At 41.5% G+C, this 22969-nt stretch overlaps 1 protein-coding gene across 2 annotated transcripts in view; it reads right to left on the bottom strand.

Annotated features, from left to right (window-relative positions):
* Positions 1 to 22969, bottom strand: part of FHIP1A (FHF complex subunit HOOK interacting protein 1A) — a 224646-nt gene that overhangs the window by 164858 nt on the left and 36819 nt on the right. The window contains exon 1 of one of the 2 annotated variants that reach the window (XM_078069310.1): positions 11305 to 11361. The exons of the other annotated variant lie outside the window; for it this stretch is intronic. The gene's annotated coding sequence lies outside the window, so the exon portion shown is untranslated. Of the gene's footprint in view, positions 1 to 11304; positions 11362 to 22969 lie in introns of those variants that run through there. 2 annotated transcript variants of the gene reach the window in all.

The raw sequence follows: 22969 nt of genomic DNA, 5'->3' as shown, positions 1-22969 counted from the left end.
AGATATAAAGTTTCAGGAAACTTCAAAGAAAAGAAGACAGGAAGTAGACTCTTTCTGGCTTGGCATTTGGGGAGGAGATGTGGCTGAAACAAACAATAAAGACAGAAATATATATAATATAGGACGGGCTTAAGTAAGCAAACAGATCTGGAGTTTTCCTACAGGAAAAATAAGCTTGGCAGAATCTCAGTTTACACTCCAGCATCCAACAATATCTTTTTTATATCAAGTTATATCAAGTGCCTGCTTTGTAATTCTTAGAAACAGACCAACAAGGGGCATCACCACTCACATTTCTTTCTTTGAGTCTTCGAAGCAAGAAATGTTCAGAAGTATGAAAAAGCTGACAAAATTCTAACCTTAATATGAAATCCGTAACAGAAAACATTAAGACAACAAAGTGAGACAAGTTGCTACAAAAAATAGAGCAAGAGGAAAAGATGCCACCATTTTCAGAGGCAGGCTCAAAAAGGAAAGTGCAATAAACATCCTTTGCAGCCACAGGGCACCTTGTACATGCTTCTCTTAATATTTGTTTATGTTTTTATCCCCCTAGGAGGCTGTGATCTCCTTGAAGGCAAGGACCTGGCTTTATATCAGCCTGGCCTATCAGCCACTGAATTCAAATAAATGAACCAAGTGTTGAGTCAATTAACCTTTCTTAAATTCTCTTGACAGAAAATATTCACAGCATTTGTATTATGTAAATTTTATCTCTATTAAAACAATACCAAAAAGTTCATGGCCTCAAACACATGTTAAAAGCCAACTGGCAAGGAAAAGTCTTGTTTCAATTATTAAGGCAAAGCTATTTTTCTAAATTTTATTTCCAGTATTGTAATACAGTGTGATATTAGTTTCAGGTGTACAATATAGTGATTGAACACTTCCATACAACACCAGGTGTTCATCACAACCAGTGCACTCCTTCATCCCCATCGCCTGTTTAACCCATCCCCCCACCTCCCCTCTGGTAACCATCAGTTTGTTCTCTGTAGTTAAGTGTCTGCTTCTTGCTTTCTCTCTTCCTTTCCTTTGCTCATTTGTTTCTTAAATTCCACAGGAGTGAAATCATATGGTATTTGTTACTAAGGCAAAGCTATTTTGAAGTCAGAAGCTAAGTCACTGGACTCTAACGTAAATGTAATATGTTTTACAATAAATAGTAAGCCTTTAAAATCACACAAGGATTTCCTAACCCTCCATATGTCCAGAGTCCTTAACTGTCCAGACAGGTGAATACACAACCTCAAAATACCCATCAAGTTATATATGGTTTCTGGATCAGGTGACTAGCATGCTGTTGAAACTGATTTACCTTCTTTATGTCAACGCAAACAGATTCTGTAATAATAGTTTCCACTGTAGGAAGCACAGATTCAGATGCTGGGTTGGTTGGCTTGTTTTTCTTATAAGAATCCATGGCAAAAGGAAATTCAGGGAAATCTAGAGGCCTGCTTTGCTTCAGGCTCCCTCCTATCCTCAAGTATTTCAATCTATTTTTGCTTCTTCCAAGAAATGTTAAGTCCATCTATTTGGAATATGGCCCTGGAGGTCCTGAACCTAGCACCTGCCGCTCATCTCCCTTAATCTCCTCTGCACCTGCACCCATTAAGTCCCCTGAGGTCAAGACACCAAAAAGTCTCATTCAAGTAAAAGAGGTGATCTTGGAGTATTGAGCTCTGACTTTGAAAAGTGAAGCCTATACCAGACAGTATCTGAGGCAATTAGCTAACATCACGCCCACTGTCTCTACCCAACAAAATAAGATTCTGGAGCAAAAAATGCAATGTGGCCACAGACCAAAGAAGGAAAATGAAAACCTCAATAGAGAGATGCAGAGGGCAAAGATATTATTATTAATTACCGAGTCTAAACTCCTACTACTGACATCAGTGACTTGAAGAATGAAGAACTTTCCATAATAATCAGGTCTCACTAGATAGACTGTAAGAATGCTAGGCAGAAACCCTCTCTCCTCTGTACTCTCACTACTGTTCACAAATCACAGATGTATAAACCCTAAAATCAATACAGATATTAAATAACAAAAAGGTCTAAATGACATTAATTTGCATATTTGTGATAGAACTATGGAGTCACTGGCTCAAAGTGAAAGCCTAAATGACATTAATATGCACATTTCCAACAGAAATAGGGAGTCACCTACTTAAAGTTAATTGTCATAATCAAACCTCTGACTTTGACGGAAAGAACCAGCACCCCACTCACTAATGCCTTTTCTACCCACCCAATAACAGGAAAATGAAATCCCTGACATTTTGATGTCCTTCGCAGTGACCCTACTGAAGTGAAAGAGTAATTCAAGTCAGAACAAGAATCTTTATAAGAAGTGTTCAAAGCACAAATATTCCTTTTCGAAAATGCACCGGCCCTATGCCCTCAGTACAGACACCTTTTATACGCCAGCCTGCCTCTACACATAGAATCTCATTACTGACTGAATCGCAGACACAATGCACTTACAAAATAAAGTAAATTAAATATCCACATATACAGCTTTCTTTTCTACACTATTAGACGAAAAGCACCAGTGGAAAAAGTGAGGCACTGACCTCTAGCTTAAAGACAAATGGAATGACCCTACCACACATGACTTAAATATGCAAAGCACAGTCTTAAGTTAATTTGTCACCTGGAGAAATCGCTGTGCTTTTAGGATGAGAATTCATTTATGAGAAGCTCTTAGCACAGTTTTCCCCTAACCTTCTCAATTTATCTTACATTTGCTACTCTTCCACAGCAAACTTTTATGTGCAATTTTCAGGCTATGTGATATAAGTTACAAGGTCACTAGTCTTTGAAACCCAGAGAACAAGCTAATGAAAAGGAGGTGATGCTACCAGCCGCCGATGACCTGCCCTCTCCTGACCCAACACGCTAAAAAGATAGGATCAGGTGGGATTTTCTATGATCTTTATGAAGGAGAAAAGAAGAGGGGCTGGGGGCCAGCTTATATTTGACTGTGAAGCGGGAAGAGGAGATCTATAAAATTTTTGTTTAAAAATACGGAACAGCAAAAAAGAAATCCACAATTTTAACATGATCCATTTACTTTAGAGAAAGAATAACGATTTTAGGTGCACTGAAACAACCAGTCTTTTATCCACAATGAGCTTTTGAGACCAGTCTAGGCATCATCCAAGCGTATTCAGATGTAACCAGAGCATGAGCCAGTGGGCGAGTCCAATGCCTTGAGCTGACCAGTAAACCTAGTTATCACTATTTCACGCTTTTCTCTAAGCCTCAGGGTCATCAACTGTAAACAGGGATAATATCTTCCTGTTCTCTATACTTCCCAGGATCAAACTTTTTAAAGAAACTACACCTGGGGCGCCTGGGTGGCTCAGTCAGTTAAGCGTCTGCTTTCAGCTCAGGTCATGATCCCAGAGGCCTGGGATCGAGCCCCACATTTGGCTCCTTGCTCAGCAGGGATCCTGCTTCTCCCTCCCCCTCTGCCTGACACTCCCAATGCTTATGCTCTCTCTGTCAAATAAATAAAATCTTAAAAAAAGAAAGAAACTCCACCTGAAACTACTGAATTAGTATGCACCCTGCCTCTTGCCCAGAGAGAGAAAATCATGATTGTACAAGTAAAGAACCAGTCTTACTCCATTTAATGTATACAGTAACATTTGAGGAGACCACAAGGCAGGCTACACTAGGATTGCCAATCCCCCTGAGAGCTCTTCCACTCAAATGGCTACAAATCTTGTGAAGACTTCTTACAACTATTATCCCAAAGCAGCTAAAGCAATAGTTAATCAGCTTTTCGGAGGGAAGTAGGGGGATACATAGATCCTTTCCAGAATCTGAGGGAAGCTATAGACCCTCTACTCACCAAAAATCATATCCATACATACAAGTAAATCTTATTTTTCTGATATCGGGGTGGTTCTTGGATCTTACATTAGGAGTCCCCGCTGCGGGCTTTTGAATGACTGCCTAGTTCATCAGAAAGACACAAGAGAAAAGGAACAGGTTTGCAATACGAAGGCAGATAAGATAATTGTGATTACATAAGAGCTGCATTGGGAATCCTCCAAAAGACCCTCACCGGAGACATGAAGCTAAAATGCCTGAGTGACCTCAGTAGTATCCAAATGAATGAGGCCCTGGTTGGTCCAGCAGAAGATCACTTCATTTCATAAACAACCAGGTTTCCTAACACCTAAAACATAGTGTTCATACACATCTAGTGGCTGCTTCAGAATTTCCATGTAAAAGTTACGAAGAGGTGGTAATCTAATTGGAAACCAGAGCTAGGGTATTTGTTTTGAAGACAAAGTTTCTGAGGACTTCGTATAAAATGGAGAAAACATCAAATGTTCCCAGCAAAGCAAGAAGAGTGCTATAGAAGGTGGGGGGATGGGGGAAGCAGTGTTAAAATACCCCCACGGCGGGGCGCCTGGGTGGCTCAGTCGTTAAGCGTCTGCCTTCGGCTCAGGTCATGATCCCGGGGTCCTGGGATCGAGCCCCGCACCGGGCTCCCTGCTCAGTGGGAAGTCTGCTTCTCCCTCTCTCTCTGTCTCTCTTCCCACCCCTCCCTGCTTGTGCTCTCTGCTCTCTCTCGTGCTCTCTCTCTCTCAAATAAATAAATATTTTTTAAAGATACCCCCATGCCATCCCTGTCACCATCACTGCTCCAACCCTAGTGGTTCTCAAGCTTCACTCTTGGAGCAGAATCACCCAGAAAGCTTATGAAATACCAACTGCTGGGCTCCATCTTCAAAGTTCTGATTCAGCAGGCTTGGGGCGGAGGCCCAGAATTTCATTCTAACAAGTTATAGGGGCTGCCACTGCTGGTCCAGGCGACCACACTTTGAGAATCACTGATCTACACAGTTATAGAGCCCATCCCACGTAAGACATCCCAACTTCCTTTAAGCACAGTCACGGTCTCATCCATATGTCATACTTGTCATCAAACAGAAAAACCAGTACCTCTCCATCACTCAAGTCAGCTTCTTATCTGTGCTACCTGACGGTACACGTCGTTGGGCTGAACGACATGCAATAAGCTTCTCGATGACTGGTGAGTGTCTATACGTAATTCACACTACTCCTGCAGAGGAAGAACTCTGAGGCGTTCTGTTGTAAAACTGTACCCTCAGGAAGCAATAAACAGCAAACTGGTGCTAGGAATATTTAAGACTTAGCAAAACACCCATTACCTCCAGAGCGGTGGTTTTCAAATTGAGCTCCACAGAGCCCCAGATGTTATATCCATATACCTCAAGGGTTGGGGAGGAAGAGAGGAGAGAAATCAAAGAGGCTTTTGGCCTCCCATTTCAGTCCCACTCTGAACCTGAAGTTCAAGTTTTTCTCTGATATACATATTAGCATAAATTACATTTATTAGTGGTTTTACAGTCCCTTTGAGGCAAAGAAAAGTTTAAAGAACACTGGATTTGATTACCTCTAAGAGTCCCTCCATTTCTATAATTCTACTAAATACAACAATCAAAGGCTAACTGGCACATTATAAAAATAAAACTACAAAACTGCCCCGAAGGCTGACAAAAATGCTAAAAATAGCGAAGGCATGAGTGGTTGCAGTCAGATCACATTTGTGTCTGGTATGAAGATCCAGAAGTCATACACAGGAGCTTCTAAACTCACTGAGGGCAGCAAGTGAACTTCTGTAAATGGAATATAAAAAACAGACAAACGCCAGTGGTAATTATCTCTACTTAAACTTGCCCTGTCAAGCAGACAACCTTGTAGAAACCAGGGTCTTTTCAGTTAAGTACCATGGTGATACCATGAGACACAGAGCCACATACTCAGGATTATTACCAACAAAGCCATCTACTAAACTAGCAAAACTTTTCTTCATGACACATATTGATTGGTAAGCTACCAGGCAAGTTATGCATAAAGTACTAGGATCACCACTGCAGTCTGCAGGTGGACCACAGCTGAAAAGACAGAAACGGGGCACAAGTGGATGGGGGGATGGTGGTTTGGGGGAGATGGACAACATATCTTTTATTACACTTTAACTTGTAAGTCATCCATAATTCCAGTGTTCAAAATCACCTCTGAGGGGCAAATAAGAAAATGGAACCTCCTAAGTGAGGAGCCATCCATTTCTGGGATGCCAAAGCTGTCTATAATGACTAGGGTGACCTATCTTGGAATGGAAGATGTGAGTTCAGTATTAAATAGAAAGGTACTAAGAGCATCTTCAAAGCTACTAAGATCTCAAACACACACCATCATCCTACTTTCAACCAATTCCCCTTTGCTATCTTCTTTGGCTAGGGCAGCAGCTAGACGTAGGAAGAAAGGATTATCTCAATAGGTCAGTAATTCGTAAACCAATTCCAACAGAAAATCTAAACCACTCAGTAAAACTCATCTCTTCTAAACCAAAGCAGCCAGAATGTCCCCATTCGTATCTGTTCTAGGGACCGTGGCGAGGTGGAGATGAGGGAGGGGAGACAGCATCAGGCAGAGGTATTATGCATTCATTATTTCATTCAACAAAAATGTTTTCTGAACTCCTCTGGCAATGATGAATATTACACAGTCCCAAATCTAAAGGAGCTCACGGGGACCCTGAAAGACCTACCTTCAGCCAACCAATACTGTAAAGTCATACCTAATTGCACAGAGAACCAGGTTAGAGTCCAAAGTCAAACTCAAGCCAGCAATTACAATCAAAAGTATCCTTGAAAATTTCCTGTAATTCCTCATAAAATACAATACTATGCTGTGCAATCCTAAGTCCAAGACAACCAGTTTTTCCTACCCTCTAGGAAAGACTATTACCTCTTCAGGTAAACACCAGATGAAGTACTTGGCCTGCATTTTTGTTTTGATCATGACCTGACCTGGAATTGGTTTACGAATTACTGACCTATTGAGATAATCCTTTCTTCCTACGTCTAGCTGCTGCCCTAGCCAAAGAAGATAGCAAAGGGGAATTGGTTGAAAGTAGGATGATGGTGTGTGTTTGAGATCTTAGGCCATGTGGTTAAACCCATTTGCTCTCTCTCTGAGAGGAAATGAAATCTCCCTAAAACAGCAGGCTCCCGTCTCTCCTCTCACGTTCACTCTAGAACCTATACTTGTCCTATTTCAATTGTCATTTCTTTTTTTTTTTTCACCATACATTACATCATTAGTTTTTGATGTAGTGTTCCATGATTCATTGTTTGCATATAACACCCAGTGCTCCATGCAGAACATGCCTTTTTTTTTTTTTTTTAAGATTTTATTTATTTATTTGAGAGAGAGAAAGAATGAGAGACAGAGAGCATGAGAGGGGGGAGGGTCAGAGGGAGAAGCAGACTCCCTGCCAAGCAGGGAGCCCGATGCGGGACTCGATCCCGGGACTCCAGGATCATGACCTGAGCCGAAGGCAGTCGCTTAACCAACTGAGCCACCCAGGTGCCCCGAACATGCCTTCTTTAATACCCATCACCAGGCTAACCCATCCTCGCACCCCCCTCCCCTCTAGAACCCTCAGTTTGTTTTTCAGAGTCCATCGTCTCTCATGGTTCATCTCCCCCTCCGATTTCCCCCCTTCATTCTTCCCCTCCTGCTATCTTCTTCTTTTTTTTTTTTTAATATATAATGTATTATTTGTTTCAGAGGTACAGGTCTGTGATTCAACAGTCTTACACAATTCACAGCGCTCACCATAGCACATACCCTCCCCAATGTCTATCACCCAGCCACCCCATCCCTCCCACCACCCACCACTCCAGCAACCTTCAGTTTGTTTCCTGAGATTAAGAATTCCTCATATCAGTGAGGTCATATGATACATGTCTTTCTCTGATTGACTTATTTCGCTCAGCATGACACCCTCCAGTTCCATCCACGTCGTTGCAAATGGCAAGATTTCATTCCTTTTGATGGCTGCATAATATTCCATTGTATATATATACCACCTCTCTTTATCCATTCACCTGTCAATGGACATCTTGGCTCTTTCCAGTGGACATTGCTGCTATGTAGGAATCCGAAGGGATACGTGCACCCCGATGTTTATGCAGCAATTGTCGTTTCTTGACCTTGTTTTTCTTTCAGCCAAGTGCATTGAGTTTAATTTAATTCCCATGAGTAAAATATGCATATAATGACTTCGCTGTAATATCACCATCCTAATATTTACCCAAAGGTATGCCCAAAATACCACCATTTCTTCGAGTCAACACACTGTGAATCCTCCTTTTGAATGCAAACATTATCCCTACACAAGAGAATGAACGTTTTTACCAAATTAGTTCCAGTTATCTGGAGAGACCAGAGATACCAGAGTGAACAGGTAAGTTCTGGCAGGTGAGAAGAAAATTAAGACAGATCCAGAATATGAAATAGATGTTCAACAAATTGGGCCTGTCAGGGAACAATGTGAACCCATGGTATACCCCAAGAAGAGGACTGGAGGAAGCAAGAGAAGAGTCTAATGACATATACCCAAAGTTCTTCACGGTCAGTCCTACCCTCATACATTACATAGAAATCCCATTCCCAAAGTCCTCCAGATGAGAAATGTTTCCAGAGAAAGAGATGGGCCTATCAGGCTACTCTGATTTGACCCAACTAGACTACCCAATCCATTGCATAGTCCCAACTGCTAATGCCTTCCACTGCCTTCAAGGTCACAGAAACTCACGCGGCTCCAGACATAGCCCTGGAGACTAATACAGCACCCCACACACACATCTTTTTTCATTTCTGTTGTCTTCCCACAATGGGAAGAATGGGTGCCACATCCACCACACCTCAGACTCTCCTGGGCAGCCTCAGCAAAGCTGACAACTGCTGGGAAGGCTGGCCCTCTCCGGTTCCCATAGGCACCGGGATACCTTATTCGAGGCAACAACAAATGTTTTCTCAGGAAACAAAGCGCTTTCTGCCAGCCTCCTCCCCTCATCTTTTCTGTAGCCTCTCTTCCTCTCTTTGTCATACTGTAAATTCTGCAGCTGTCACCCCTCAGCACGCTCCCTCTCAACTAATTTCCCCTCCTTCATCTTATCATTTTTAGCTCACTGCACACCCCTCTCTCTTTGTCCCCTTCAGATTCCATCTCATCTTCATGCTTATTGTCAAACTTCCAATCCTCTGAGGCTTAGCCTCTGGTTCCCTGAAAGAATAGGTGGCACATTTAAATGCAAAAATGCATCCCCAAAAAAACTGTTTATACGAGTCAAATTAACACCATATACATTTTCACACAGCTACACAATTTAAGCCCTGTTCCGTTCTTCTGGACACAAATGTGCCTCAGCCACCTGTCACTCCCCGGTGACAGCCTGAAATCATTCCTCTCTGCATTTCCCTCCTGCAGTGAACTTCTGATCTGCTCAGAACTTTTACTTGACCTCAGCCCACACCTATCACCATCTTAAATTCTTCAGCTGATTTTGGAAATGAGAAATTTTAAGCAGGCAATTAAAAAAAACTAGTAAGCCTGCTCTTGACAGGACTAGACTTAACTCTAATGAGATAAAATGACAAGCCCATGGCTTGCTGCCAAGGCATCAGGAACAGTTTAAGAATTAGATTCAAAATAGCTGATAAAATCTGAAAGACAGAGCGACCTCTACACATTTTATCTTTTGCTTGGTTTGCACTGTGTGCAAGATATGAAACTCAAAATATTAAGATACCAGTTTAGGAAGAGACCTTCAATTCAAGATTTAGAAAGAGGCATTGGGGGAGATTACTATAGCAGAATACTTACTAAGTACATGTCACTATTTTTAACTGCAGTGAATATGAAATACATAATACACCATTTTCCTAAACTTTATGCACTGAATATATTTTTCTGTCTTGCAGAACAAAATGATCATTTCTTCACTAAAGTGCTTACATCACTCTCACACAAATATTTAAACCTAATAATCAGAAGAATAACAGGGGGCCTATAAAAACTATTTCATTTAATTGTAATACATTAAGGGGCACCTGGGTGGCACAGTCTGTTGAACGCCTGATTCTTGGTTTCAGCTCGGGTCATGATCTCGGGGTCGTGAGATCGAGCCCCCCCCGCCAGGCTCTGTGTTCAGCATGGAGTCGGCTTGGGACTCTCCCTCTCTCTCCCTCTGTCCCTTCCCCCCTCCAAATAAATAAATAAAATTTTTTTAAATTATAATTAAATGTAATACATTAAAATCTTTATACACATCTGAAAAAATACATTAAAATCCTTATACACATTTGAAAAAAAACATAGTTTCACAAGAATGTATCCTCAGACATCAAAAAGAAATGCTATTTTCCACTAGACATGCACAATTTCAATAAAAAATGGGTTCCCATGGCAGGGGAAAAAGTAAATTCTTAAAACATGAAAAATCCCAAACATTCAAAATGGTTGACATGAGATATTCTTTATTTCACTTGTCCATAAAATTAAAAGCATCTGTTCTGTAATACAAAAAATGAAAAAAGCTGAATGTCACACCACCTTCACCTTCACCGCACCACCGCCACCCTTAAGCACCCGTTCTAGTTTTGGTAGCTCCACAACAAGGGTCTTAATAGTTTAAGCCATTCTAGCTTCAACCACTGTTCTGGTTTCTTGCTTCAGAAACTACTGTCTTAAACCTGACACTAAAGATACATAACGGAGATTAATGCAGTGTTACCTTGAACAAGCAATTAAACGAGGCTAAAAAGCAGCAACTAAACCCCAAACCATTTGCTCTTTCACGATAGGAAGCTGAAGATAATCTTGTTTACTGAACATAAATCACTTGAGATTTGGCCACATTCCGAAATGATATTCCAGATGGAAATGCTGCAAAGGCAGAAGCTGCTTCCATGCGTATTTTCGTCCAACTCTAAAAACAAACTGGACCAGTTTTTCTTGTTGCTTCTAGGAAAGTGATCACTTTAAACCAGGGACACAATTCAACAGAAAGGCTTCCCTAGACCCACTCAGGCTCTATTTTTGGTCCCACCCCTGCACCGCCCCCCCGCCTTCTTCTAGCAGTATTAAGTTTCTTGCAACTAAGTTTGCTTCCTCCTGCTTCAGTATCTGTTTAAAAGTCTTCAGGAGGGGCGCCTGGGTCGCCCACTGGTTAAGCGTCTGCCTTCAGCTCAGGTCATGATCCCGGGGTCCTGGGATCAAGCCCTGCATCGGGCTCCCTGCTCAGCAGGAAGCCTGCTTCTCCCTCTCCTGCTCCCCCTGCTTGTGTTCCCTCTCTCGCTGTGTCTCTCTCTCTCTGTCAAATACATAAATAAAATCTTTAAAAAATAAAAAAAAGGAAAGTCTTCAGGAGTTTGCAGAACGTAAACTCCATTGATCAATCTTACCTTCTCATATATTTTTTGTGGTATATTCACATTTTTCAGGAAATAAAGTCACGACACAGTCCCTTCATTTGTGTGTGTGTGTGTGTATACAATTTTTTAATTCTCTTGAGGGCTCTGTGAGGTTTATGCAGACAGGCCTCTCACAGAGGCTGCTGTGTTTGCTAGGGTTCCTGTTCACATGCTGCCGGTTAGGGAGAGCTTGGCTTTGCTTTTCATTTCCTTGAGTTAAAGTCACTTAGACAGAGAGGCTTTGAGAGCTACAATGGGCAACAAGTCAATGACTTGTTTGTTTAAAGGTGCTATGTTCACAGCCCAATATTTTGATCGTGCCGGTTAATTCAGCAACCAAAGGTTTGTCAGGAGGCTTTCTTTATTACTAGCTTTCTACTAAATATCACGGGAAATGCCAGTGATCCCGGATACAGATCCGCTAATGCCCCAGAAAAGCCATTCTGAGGCATGAGTGGGGCCCTGCTGAGATAACCAAACAGGACACCTGGCAGGGAGTCTGTCCCCAGCCCCCCCACTCCCCTACCCCAGGTGAAAACCTCATTTGGTTTTAAAGTGTACTATAACCAGAAGCCCTGCATTAAATCTCAGACCCCATACATTTTTGTTCTTTATTCTACAGCTCTGGATATTCCCTCATATACAGTTAAGCCAACAGTACAAAATATCCCAGCGGACCTTACTCGCATCTGCCAAAAGCTACATTACAAGCTCCTACCAAACTTCCATTTCGTCTGATTTTCCACTCCTCTATGCTGCACACGTTCCAACCCCACACCCATCTTCTCCATCTCACAGAAACTATTACTTTATCCCCTAGCGAGGTAATCAACTCCCCAGGCACCTAGTAAAGACTTTCCTTGAGCCTGTCCATACTGCAGCAGACAGATCTGGCTTTTTCGTCTTCTTCTAGGACCAAGAACACTGCCCTTTCTCCCAGGCCTGCCAGTTTCCTCCAAGTCCACAAAGCAAGCCAGCAGCTTAACTCTGAGTAGCTTAACCACTGACAATTTTCTTCCTACCCAACGTAATTCCAAGTTTTGTGGCCTAAAACCAAAGCATCACAAAGCCCAAGATCCAGAGCCACGCAAACCTGGTTTTTGACTCTGCTACTTACCATCTCTGTGATGTGGGCAAATAACCTCTCTCAGTTTCAGTTTTACCTCTAAGATGGGGATAATAGGGGCACCTGGGTGGCTCAGTCATTAAGCGTCTGCCTTTGGCTCAGGTCGTGATCCCAGGGTCCTGAGATCGAGCCGCACGTCGAGCCCCACATCCGGCTCCCTGCTCGGCAGGGAGCCTACTTCTCCCTCTCCTCCCTGCTCATGCTCTCTCTCGCTATCTCTCTGTCTCTCCCTCAAATAAATAAATAAAATCTTTAAAAAAAAAAAAAGATGGGGATAATAATAGCATTTACCTTTATTGTGAAGATAGAATGAGATAATGCCTGGCACAGAGTAAGCTCTCCAAAAATGTTAGCTATGTTTATCATTATATTAGTACTCTACTATTGTTATTACTACAGGGGTAACTGGTATAAACTGGTAGGCTTCAGGCCAAAGTTGAACTTTGTCGGACTGTCACAATATATTTTGCTTTTGTTTATTTATTACCTTCGGAGAGGTAAGCGTTCTCCAGTCTGTCACAGTCCTCATCACTCCCCCTTAGAATCATATTGTCATTATACTCCCTGTCTGGCCCCTAAGTTTGTGATACCCCATCCCTCCCTCCCCAAACCAAAGGTCTCAGAGGTACACAGGAATTTTTTTAAACAAAAATATTACAGAACTAGGGTAGCTAGACATACTAAAAACAATGCCTTTTTTAAAAAACCATAGCAAGGAGCCATCAATTTCCAAAAAGGTTAAGACCTCTCCATCAGTCAAAAGGCACATGGGTGACAGGTGGGAAAAGAGGAATAAATTCTACTTTGTAGTTTTAGGGGCAGTAACAACTTCCAAAACATGGAGAATTTGTGAGGTTCTTCTAAAACACAGGATCCCACTGTTAGCTTTGCTGGTCTGGAACAAAATGGACAGAGCAAACATAATACCAGCAGATTAGAAAACACACATCAAAAGCCAGGCTCTTCCCTAAGTGCAGAATGCTATTACCCAGGCAATTTCTTGTTCTAAATGCATCTGTCAGAGGTCAAGGTCTTAAATTCACCCATAGCTTTGTACATACCAATAAGTTAAGTTCCCTGACATTTAATATTTTTCTTTTCTTACTAACTTAGCCCACAAAGATTTTCCAATAATGATGAAAAGATATAAGTAACACCTACCTTCTTAATAACGTACATCATTGCTAGAAAAAAGTATACTGTGCAAAGCACAAAAAAAATTAAACACTATAAGACTGTAAAGATATGAGAGATGTATTGATATAAAATTAAATAACCATAATTCTCTTTATTTAAAAAAATCTCTATCTCCTATCATTCCCAAGAGGCTATCCATTGAAAACATTCTCTTTAAAGCAAGATCATTTGCTTCAAACTACAGCTGACCCTTGAACAAGAAGGGTTTGAACTGCACAGGTCCACTTTATACAGATTTTTTATAGGACTATAAATGTATTTTCTCTTATGATTTTCTTTATAACATTTTCTTATCTCTAGCTTATTTGAAAGACTACAGTATATAATGCATATAATATACAAAGTATGTATTAATCGACTGTTTATGTTATTGATAAGGCTTCCAGTCAACAGCAGGTTATTACTAGTTAAGTTCTGGGAGGGTCAAAAGCTATACATAGATTCTTTTTTTTTTTTTTAAGATTTTATTTATTTATTCGACAGAGAGAGGGAGAGAGTACAAGCAGGGGGAGCAGTAGAGGGAGAGAGAGAAGCAGGCTTCCAGCTGAGTAGGGAACCTGATGCGGGGCTCAATCCCAGGACCCTGAGATCCTGACCTGAGCCGAAGGCAGACGCTTAACCATCTGAGCCACCCAGGCGCCCCTATACATAGATTCTTGATTGTGCAGAGGGCTGGTACTCCCTAACTCCCAGGCTGTTCAACTCTAAAATGAAAACAAATGGGCTTCTTTCAAGGTCTGCAAAAAAATTTCAAAATAACGACAAAATAAAAGGTAGACAAGGTCAAAATTACCATCACAATAAGAAACACAATGATCTTGTATAAATCCATATAAACTCATATATATGTATGCATGTATAAAACTCATACTTATTCTTTATGGAATGTGCACACCCTCTGGTCTGAGAATCTAAAGTAAATATAATTAAAGTAATTTACCTAGAAAAAAAAAAGGAGGGCATATTCCACAATGTTAACAGTGATTATTTCTGGAGGAATGGATTATACAAGGTGTTTTCTTGTGTGTGTGTGTGTGTGTGTGTGTTTTCTAAGTCTTCTGCTCTACAAAAAAATTATTCCTTTCATTATCAGATGGAAAGTGTTTATTTATATATTTTAACAATAGTACACTTTACTACTATTGAGGATCGGGATATATTTTCTAAAGGCCCACGTCCCTTTAAGGAGTCAAGAGTCAACATGCAGAAAGCAGCTCTCCCCCAGTAGTCCTCATTTGCTTTGCCTTCATCTCCTCTTCCGAGAGGTTTAATGACCAACTCTCCTCCCCAGAGTTCCATAGCATTTATGCTCCGTACCACACGATGCTCTGGACCTTCCCCCTGCCAGCTAGATGCGTTCTCTAGGCGCTCAACGCTTCTCTCCTACACTCCAGGCTACTTTGAATAGGAACTACATTTTACCTTTGTTTCACAGACCTCTACTGAGTTTAGCACAGCTCTCCCAGCACAGCCGACTTCTGATACCTACTTGTTAAACACACATGAAATGACTCATCAATCCACTAATTAACAGTGAAGTAAACCCAGCCTTCTGCTCCTTTGCCTTTAGGAGCAGCACTGTCTTATGTGTCATGACGAAGACCGAGATGCGGTCCCACTGACCGAGATCAGGACTACTGACGGGAAGGCTTTCAGAAAACACGCAAAGCACAGGAGGAAGAAGGGGCTTCCCCCCCGAGTCAGCCCGGAACTCCCAAAGTAAGAGAACAGAGCTGGTGGTGCCACATCTCAGGACAGCAATGAGACCCACTCCAGCTCCTGCATCATTCCTAAGGAAAGTCATGTGATGTTAGCTGTGCACTCCGAGTCCAGCTTTACTCTTCCATAGAGAACTCCATCAGCAAGAAGCACGAGGCAAGAGTGGCCGATCCCTTCTGGGGGATGACCTGCCCGCCTCCCGTGACAGCAGTGGTTATCTCACTTGACAACTGTGAAGCGCTGGCAGAGTTTTCGGGGTTCGTAGCCAAAGCGCCATTATTACAGTGACGCTGAAGACTGACTGATCATAGAGGAAACGTCCTTATATCCGTGGGCTTCAATAGCTGTAATTATATTTACTGTGAATTCTCAAACCGGTGGCGGTACGAATGTGCAAAGAAAAATAGGAGTTGTTATGTAAAATTAATTTTACTGGGTACCGGGAAGCTCCTATTAATCTGAACTCTGTGAATTTGGGATTGTTAAACTGAGCTGCTTCCAAGTCAAATTATCATCCATACAGACGGAGATTAGGATGGCAAGGGGTGGGAGGGGCTGGGATTTGACCTCCCGGTGAGACTGGGTGGCTCCATCTGTCCCAAACCACAGTGAAAGAATGACTTTTGTTTTGCCACTGTAAGCCACCAAGAATTGCTATTGGAGTGAAGGGAAATCCACACAAGTTAACAAGAAAAACAAACCCCACATAAAATTTACCATTTTTACACACAAACTAAAACTAAAGGGTGTGTTTATAAATATTCCTTCCCCAACCTCTTTGACTCTCATCTTTCAGGCAGTGGTAATGCAACATTTATGGTCAAACATCACTCTTCCGTGATTTCAAAAATGCCCCTCAGGAAGCATCAGCGCATCTCTCGGCCTTGCGTGCTCTACCGGCACCCCTGCTGGAGATTTCTGAGGTCTGATTTGCCTAACTCCACTTTCTTCGCTGGACTGTAATTGGTAGGTATAGGAGTGTTTTAAACAAACACAGCTGTAAACACTTAGGAAAATGAAAATTTGCTGGGGCTTGGGGGTGGGGAGAGTAACAAACTAGCCTTTTTAGTCCTGCAAAAGAGCTATTTCACAGTCTTTGCGGTGAGAAATGCCTGCATTTGGGCATAGCTGGTCCTTTATTACACAAGCAGCCCCAACGTTACCTATGGCAGCAAAGTTCTTGGCCCAAACAGGACAAAAAACGGCTGCCAGTCTTGCACACCCATAACTCCAATGCTTCCTGGGGAGCCTCCCAGCAGATACACCTGAATCAAGAGGCATAGAAATGCCTTGGAGAATCAATCAACTTTTTTTGACTTAACTTGTGATAATTAAAAGGCCATAGTTGATCACTACCTTCCTACCACAAAATCAAAAGGACACTACATTATACCTGAAAGCCTTGATACCCAGAAATACCAACTCTACTATCAAAAAAAAACAAAAACAAAAACAAACAGAACATAACAAGTGGTGGCGAGGATGTGGAGAAACTGGAACCCCTGTGCACTGCTGGTGGGAATGTACAATGGTACAGCTTCTATGGAAACCAGTATGGTGCTTCCTCAAAATATTAAGCATTAACAGAATTACCATATGATCCAGCAATACCAATTCTAGATATATACTCAAAAGAACTGAAAGCAGGATCTTGAAGAGGTATTTGTACATCAATGTTCATAGCAGCGTTATTCACAAAAGCCAAAATGTGGAAGCCACCCAAATGTCCATCAGTGGATGAATCAATAAACAAAATGTGGTGTGTGTGTGTGTATACACCATATATATATGTATACACACTATATATATACACACACACTACATATATACACACACACTATATATGTATACACACACACACAATGGAATATTCTGTCATTAAAAGGAAGGAAATTCTGACACATGCTACAACATGGATGAACCTTAAGATATTGTGTGAATGGGGCGCCTGGGTGGCTCAGTCATTAAGCGTCTGCCTTCAGCTCAGGTCATGATCCCAGGGTCCTGGGATCGAGCCCTACATCGGGCTCCCTGCTCCAGGGGAGCTTACTTCTCCCTCTCCTGCTGCTCTGCCTGCTTGTGCTCTCTCTCTCACTCTCTGTGTCAGATAAATAAATAAAATCATTAAAGAAAAAAAAAAGATAATTTGTGAAGTAAAATAAATCAGTCACAAAAGAAAACAAATAGTGTAGGATTTCATGCATATGAGGTCAAATTCAGAGAGACAGAAAATAGAATGGTGGGAAATGGGGGATGGGGAAAGACAGAATGGGGTACAGAGTTTTAATTTTGCAAGATGACAAACGTTCTGGAATGGGTGGTAGTGATGGTTACACAACAACATGAATGTGATTAATGCCACTGAACTATATATGTTTAAATGGTAAAAATGGTAAAATTTATGTTAGGTATTACAGTAGTCCGCTAGGGCTACAAAACCAAGTTCCACAGACTAGGTGGCTTAAACAACAGAAATTTATTTTCTCACAATTCTGGAAGCTTCAAGTGCGAGATCAAGGTGTCAGCAGGGTTGGGGTCTTCTGAGGCCTCTCTCCTTGGCTTGTTGGTGGCAGCCTTCCCCCTGTGTCTTCACATGGTTTTCCTTCAGCAACTGTCTTGTGTCCAAATTTCCTCTTCTTACCAGGGCACCCGTCATACTGGATTAGGGCCCACCTTAATGGTCTCATTTTAAGTTAATTACCTCTTTAAAGACCCTGTCTCCAAATACAGTCACATTCTGAGGTACTGGAGGTTAGGGCTTTGACATATGAATTTGGGGAGATGCAAATTCAGCCAATAACATGTATATTTTACCACATTAAAAAATAATAAGATAAATTGGAGCAGGCTTAGAGAAAAGAGGAGCCTGTGGGAAGGTCCTGAGGAAGGAAAAGGATGGTGATTACAGGAAATGAAAGAAGGTCCATTAGCCTGCAGTGGAGAGGAAGTGATAGCTAATATTATCAACGAAGACAAATAAAAGTCAACCCTTGAAAATTCATTCCAAAATTTACCAAAAAAAAAAAAAAGTAAACCTTCTTAAAAGAACAGACATGACAAAGAATAAGCAGCTTATGTAAGAGAGGTATTGCTGGTTACCATATATCGGCAATTTGAATTAACTTCTGAAAGACGTCTGCACTCAAAAACAGATACGCTACTTCCCAGCGTCATCCTTGCATTTTTATTACAGCCCTAAGTTTTCCAAAAAGTTCTTTTTTCCAGCCTTGGGGCTTTTTTTAATTAACACTGTGGTGAAATACACATAAAACGTACCATGTTCACCATCTCATAAAGTTTTTATTTATAGAAATATCACCACTCAAGAGATGTCCCTTAAGCTAACCTCAGGATACACTGTTAAACGGAGAAAAGACTGGGTAGTAATTAATGCTATCATTTTATATCAAGCCTAACTTAATTTTCCATTAAATTTCAGAAAATTTCTGAAATGTGTTCACCACGGAGTCAAGAAAAATACCAGGGCTCTCACATTAAAGATCTGGATTGGCACTCACAGCCCAAATCCCCTGCTGGCCGCGTGCTGGCCGCGTGCTGGCCGGCCTGTGACGTGACACCCCGAAACACATCTGTAGGGCACCGGGCAGCCTAAGCATCGTCCTCCGACTGTAATAGTATGCACTCCAAAGGAAACGTTCTGAGTCACCGAATGTCAGTCAGCCAGATCAGGAGGAGACAAGGAAAAAAGCCTCCAAAATGTTTCAAGGGCCAAAATTTACTTCTCAATTTTATCCAAGAGTAATCACAACCAGAAAGAGAGAAAGAGAATGCCATAATCATACAGGCAGAAAACTGACTACTGGACATGAGCACTTCTTACTCCTCCTGGCAGTGGATTCTGCCTATCAAAAATAAATTCCATCACATATTATCGATATATAGATATACAGATACACGCGCACTTACATACTCAGGATATAGAAGGAACAGTCACCAGTCAATAAGAGAAGACTAACTGGAAAAACATGGCAAACTTTCATAGAAGAGAAAGCATGAAAAATTAATAGCCATATGAAAATTTATCTTTAACCTCACTAAGAAGAAGGAAATGAAAATTAAAGTCATAATAATGTAAATTATACTACACATAAATTACATCTCAATTTTTAAGACACACAATAAGATGATTTCACAGCTACCAAACAGGCAAAAATGTTTTAAAATCTGATTACACAAGTGTTGTTGAGCCACAGGCAATGTCATACGTCCTGATACAACCACTGGCAAACAGTCCTCATCACCTGGTAAAACTAAACATGCAAGGGGCGCCTGGGTGGCTCAGTTGGTTGAGCATCTGCATTTGGCTCAGGTCCTGTCCCTGGGATCGAGTCCCGCAACGGGCTCCTTGCTCAGCAGGGAGCCTACTTCTCCCTCTGCCTGCCCTGCTTGTGCGCTCTCTCTCTCTGACAAATAAATACGTAAATTAGTAAATAAATAAATAAATAAATAAAATCTTTAAAAACAGAAAATCAGTTAAAAAAAAACCTAAACATGCATAATCTCTATGACGTGGCAATTCCATTCCTGGGTTTATACATTAGAGAAACTTTAGCATATATACAACAGGAACTATGTTCATACCAATCTTTCTCATGATTGCAAAAAGTTAAACAACACATATGTCCCTCGGCAATAGAAAAGATTAAAAAAAAGAATACACCATATTTAATTAAGATTTTATTTTTATTAGAGAGAGAAAGCATGCGAGTGGGGGGCAGGGGGGCAGAGAGAGAGGGAGAGCGAGAATCTCAAGCTGACTCCCCACTGAGCACAGAGTCTGGGGCTCGAGCCCACGACCCCAGGATCATGACCTGAGCTGAAACCAAGAGTCGGACAGTTAACTGACTGAGCCACCCAGGCGTCCCAATATGGTGTATTCTTATGATGCAATTCTACACAGCAGTAAATAAAATATAGCTTCATGAATAAACATGGATGAGTCTCAAAAACAGAATCTTGAGTAAAGCAACAAGGTACAGAAGAATACATGTTATAGGATTCCATTTTTACAAAGAACAAAAGCTGTTAAAATTAAACAATATATTGTTTAGAGATAAATACACATAAGGCAAGTCCTTTTCTTAAAAAAAAAAAAAGCAAGACAATGACTAAAAATTAAAGGATGATGGTTACCACAGGAGGCAGAGGGAATGAAGAAGACACAATCAAGGAAGGACACATAAGAGTTTTCCCAAGTACTAAAAATATAATATTCCATTTCTTAAGCTACCTGGTAGGCACCAGTGTTCATTTTATTATTTTTATTTAAATTATACATACGCTGATATATACTCTTTTATATGTACGTGTGTATGTATGATATATCTCTTGTTTTAAAAAGTAAAATAAAAGCCAAAAACTAAACGCTATTTTTTTTTTAAATAAACAATCTGGTAAGACTTCAGTTTCAAAATGGTTGACAGCCTGGTTGTCCCTCCTGAATTCCTAAAGAAGCGAAAGCTTCAAAAAACAAAACAGAAGAATTCCAGGGGATTAAAAACAGTTTGCTGGAAGACAACGTCAAATGGACAAGAGATTTCAACAAATTCTAGAAAACAGGAAATGGGAATGTGCTGACAGATGGAGCCTGAGGGGAAAGCAGCTACCCAGGGGCCACCACGGAGACAATCTGCTCCATGGAATCCCGGGGAGACTCCGGGCTCAGAGACAACAAGTATCACAGAGTGAGGAGGATGACACAGAGCAGGAAATACAGGGATGACACGATGACAGTTCACACTACCACACCACCTCCCTCACTCTCTCACAGAGCCTCCAGGTAGCTTGGCCAAGTGTAATAATGACAGACAAAATTTCTGGGGTTCGTCTCTAAAGGAACTGAACCAATGTGATAGCGGGGAGTGAGAGAGGTTTTCATGAAGGCTTCCGACATGAATTTGGTCCCTCAGAGTAAATCCTCCTCCTCAGGGCATTTTTGGAAGAAGCGAAGCTGCCAGGTGACCATTCAGCCCCGGCCCCCCAACTCTATTTAGAACTGCTACTTAGGGGAGTGCTACAGCATGGGGGGAAGAAACTCAACATACAGATCTTTTTATTTTATTTTATTTTAAGATTTTATTTATTTATTTGTCAGAGAGAGAGAGAGAGAGCACAAGCAGGGGGAGCGGCAGGCAGAGGGAGTAGCAGGCTTCCCGCCAAGCAGGGAGCCCGATGCGGGGCTCGATTCCAGGACCCTGGGATCATGACCTGAGCCGAAGGCAGATGCTTAACGACTGAGCCACCCAGGTGCCCCCAGATCTTTTTAAAATAGTAAAGCAAACTCTCCCAGTCTTTCATTCTTAATTATGAAAAGGCAACCAAGCCTACAAGGAAAATCAGTAATTAGGGGGGAAAAAACCTGACACTGAAAAGAAACAGTTAAGTCAGGAAAACAGAAGAGCACTTTAAAGGGAAATCACTCGAATTCAACTCAAAGATTCCAAGAAGATACTACAACCATTAAACAGGAATGAAACACAATGATAATAAAACGATTAGAGAATAATAAAGAACTTTTTTTTAAGATTTTATTTATTATAGAGAGAGAGTGCGGGGAGGGGGGAGCCCGCAGGGAAGGGGAAGGGGCAGAGGGCAAAGGAAACCCGCTGAGCGCAGAGCCCAACTCGGGATTCAGTCTCAGGACCCTGAGATCATGACCTGAGCCGAAATCAAAAGTCAGACGCTGGACCGACTGAGCCACCCAGCTGCCCCTAATAAAGAACTTTTTAAATAATTTTGATAATATGATTACCAAAATCAAGTTCAGTGAAAGTACTGTAAGATAAAAATGAGGAAATCTCTCAACATGTATAACAAAAAGACAATAGAAAAGAGAAAAGAAGGGACACCTGGGTGGCTCAGTCGTTAAATGTCTGCCTTCAGCTCAGGTCATGATCACAGGGTCCTGGGATCGAGCCCCGCATCAGACTCCTTGCTCCCCAGAGAGCCTGTTTCTCCCTCTATCTGCCGCTCCCCCTGCTTATGCGCACTCTCTCTCTCTCTGGCAAATAAATAAAAATATTTAAAAATATTTTTAAAAAGAACAGATTATTAACAAAGAACCAAGGCAGGAGATACAATATCCAACTACGTCTTCCCTGACTCTAACCCCAACAGGTCACTGAACCCGGAGTAGCTACCTGATCCAGGAGAAATGGATCCATTGGCTGAACTAAGCCAATCAAACTGTCCCTCTCAATAATCTGACTTATGAAAAATACAGGCTGTAACATGGGCCTAAAACCAAAGGTCATGTCAGTGCTAGTAGGCATGACTATATTGGCCCACAAAAAAGAGAAGGGAATCGAGAAGCAGAGAAAGACAAAACAAGAGAGGAGGCAATATGCCCATGATTCCTGACTTCTTATCCCATGCCATAGTCCCTAATGGGTCCACCGGTATCACTGAGACTGGCTGTTAAATCCTACATTTGGAGAATTTTAAAAATTGTGTTTAAGTTAACTGAGCGGTCTGCTGTTCTTTGCAACCAATAAAACTCTGAGTAAAACAGTAGGTATCTATTACCTGGAACTACACAGTAACCAAGAGATACCACATTATGTCTGCTCTAGCATGGGAACACCCTGCCTTTCT

This window comes from Halichoerus grypus, chromosome 3, assembly GCF_964656455.1.
Source record: "Halichoerus grypus chromosome 3, mHalGry1.hap1.1, whole genome shotgun sequence".
NCBI lineage: Eukaryota > Metazoa > Chordata > Mammalia > Carnivora > Phocidae > Halichoerus > Halichoerus grypus.
The sequence above is the reverse complement of the archived record's forward strand: the minus strand, read 5'-3'. Positions and strand labels throughout refer to the sequence as shown.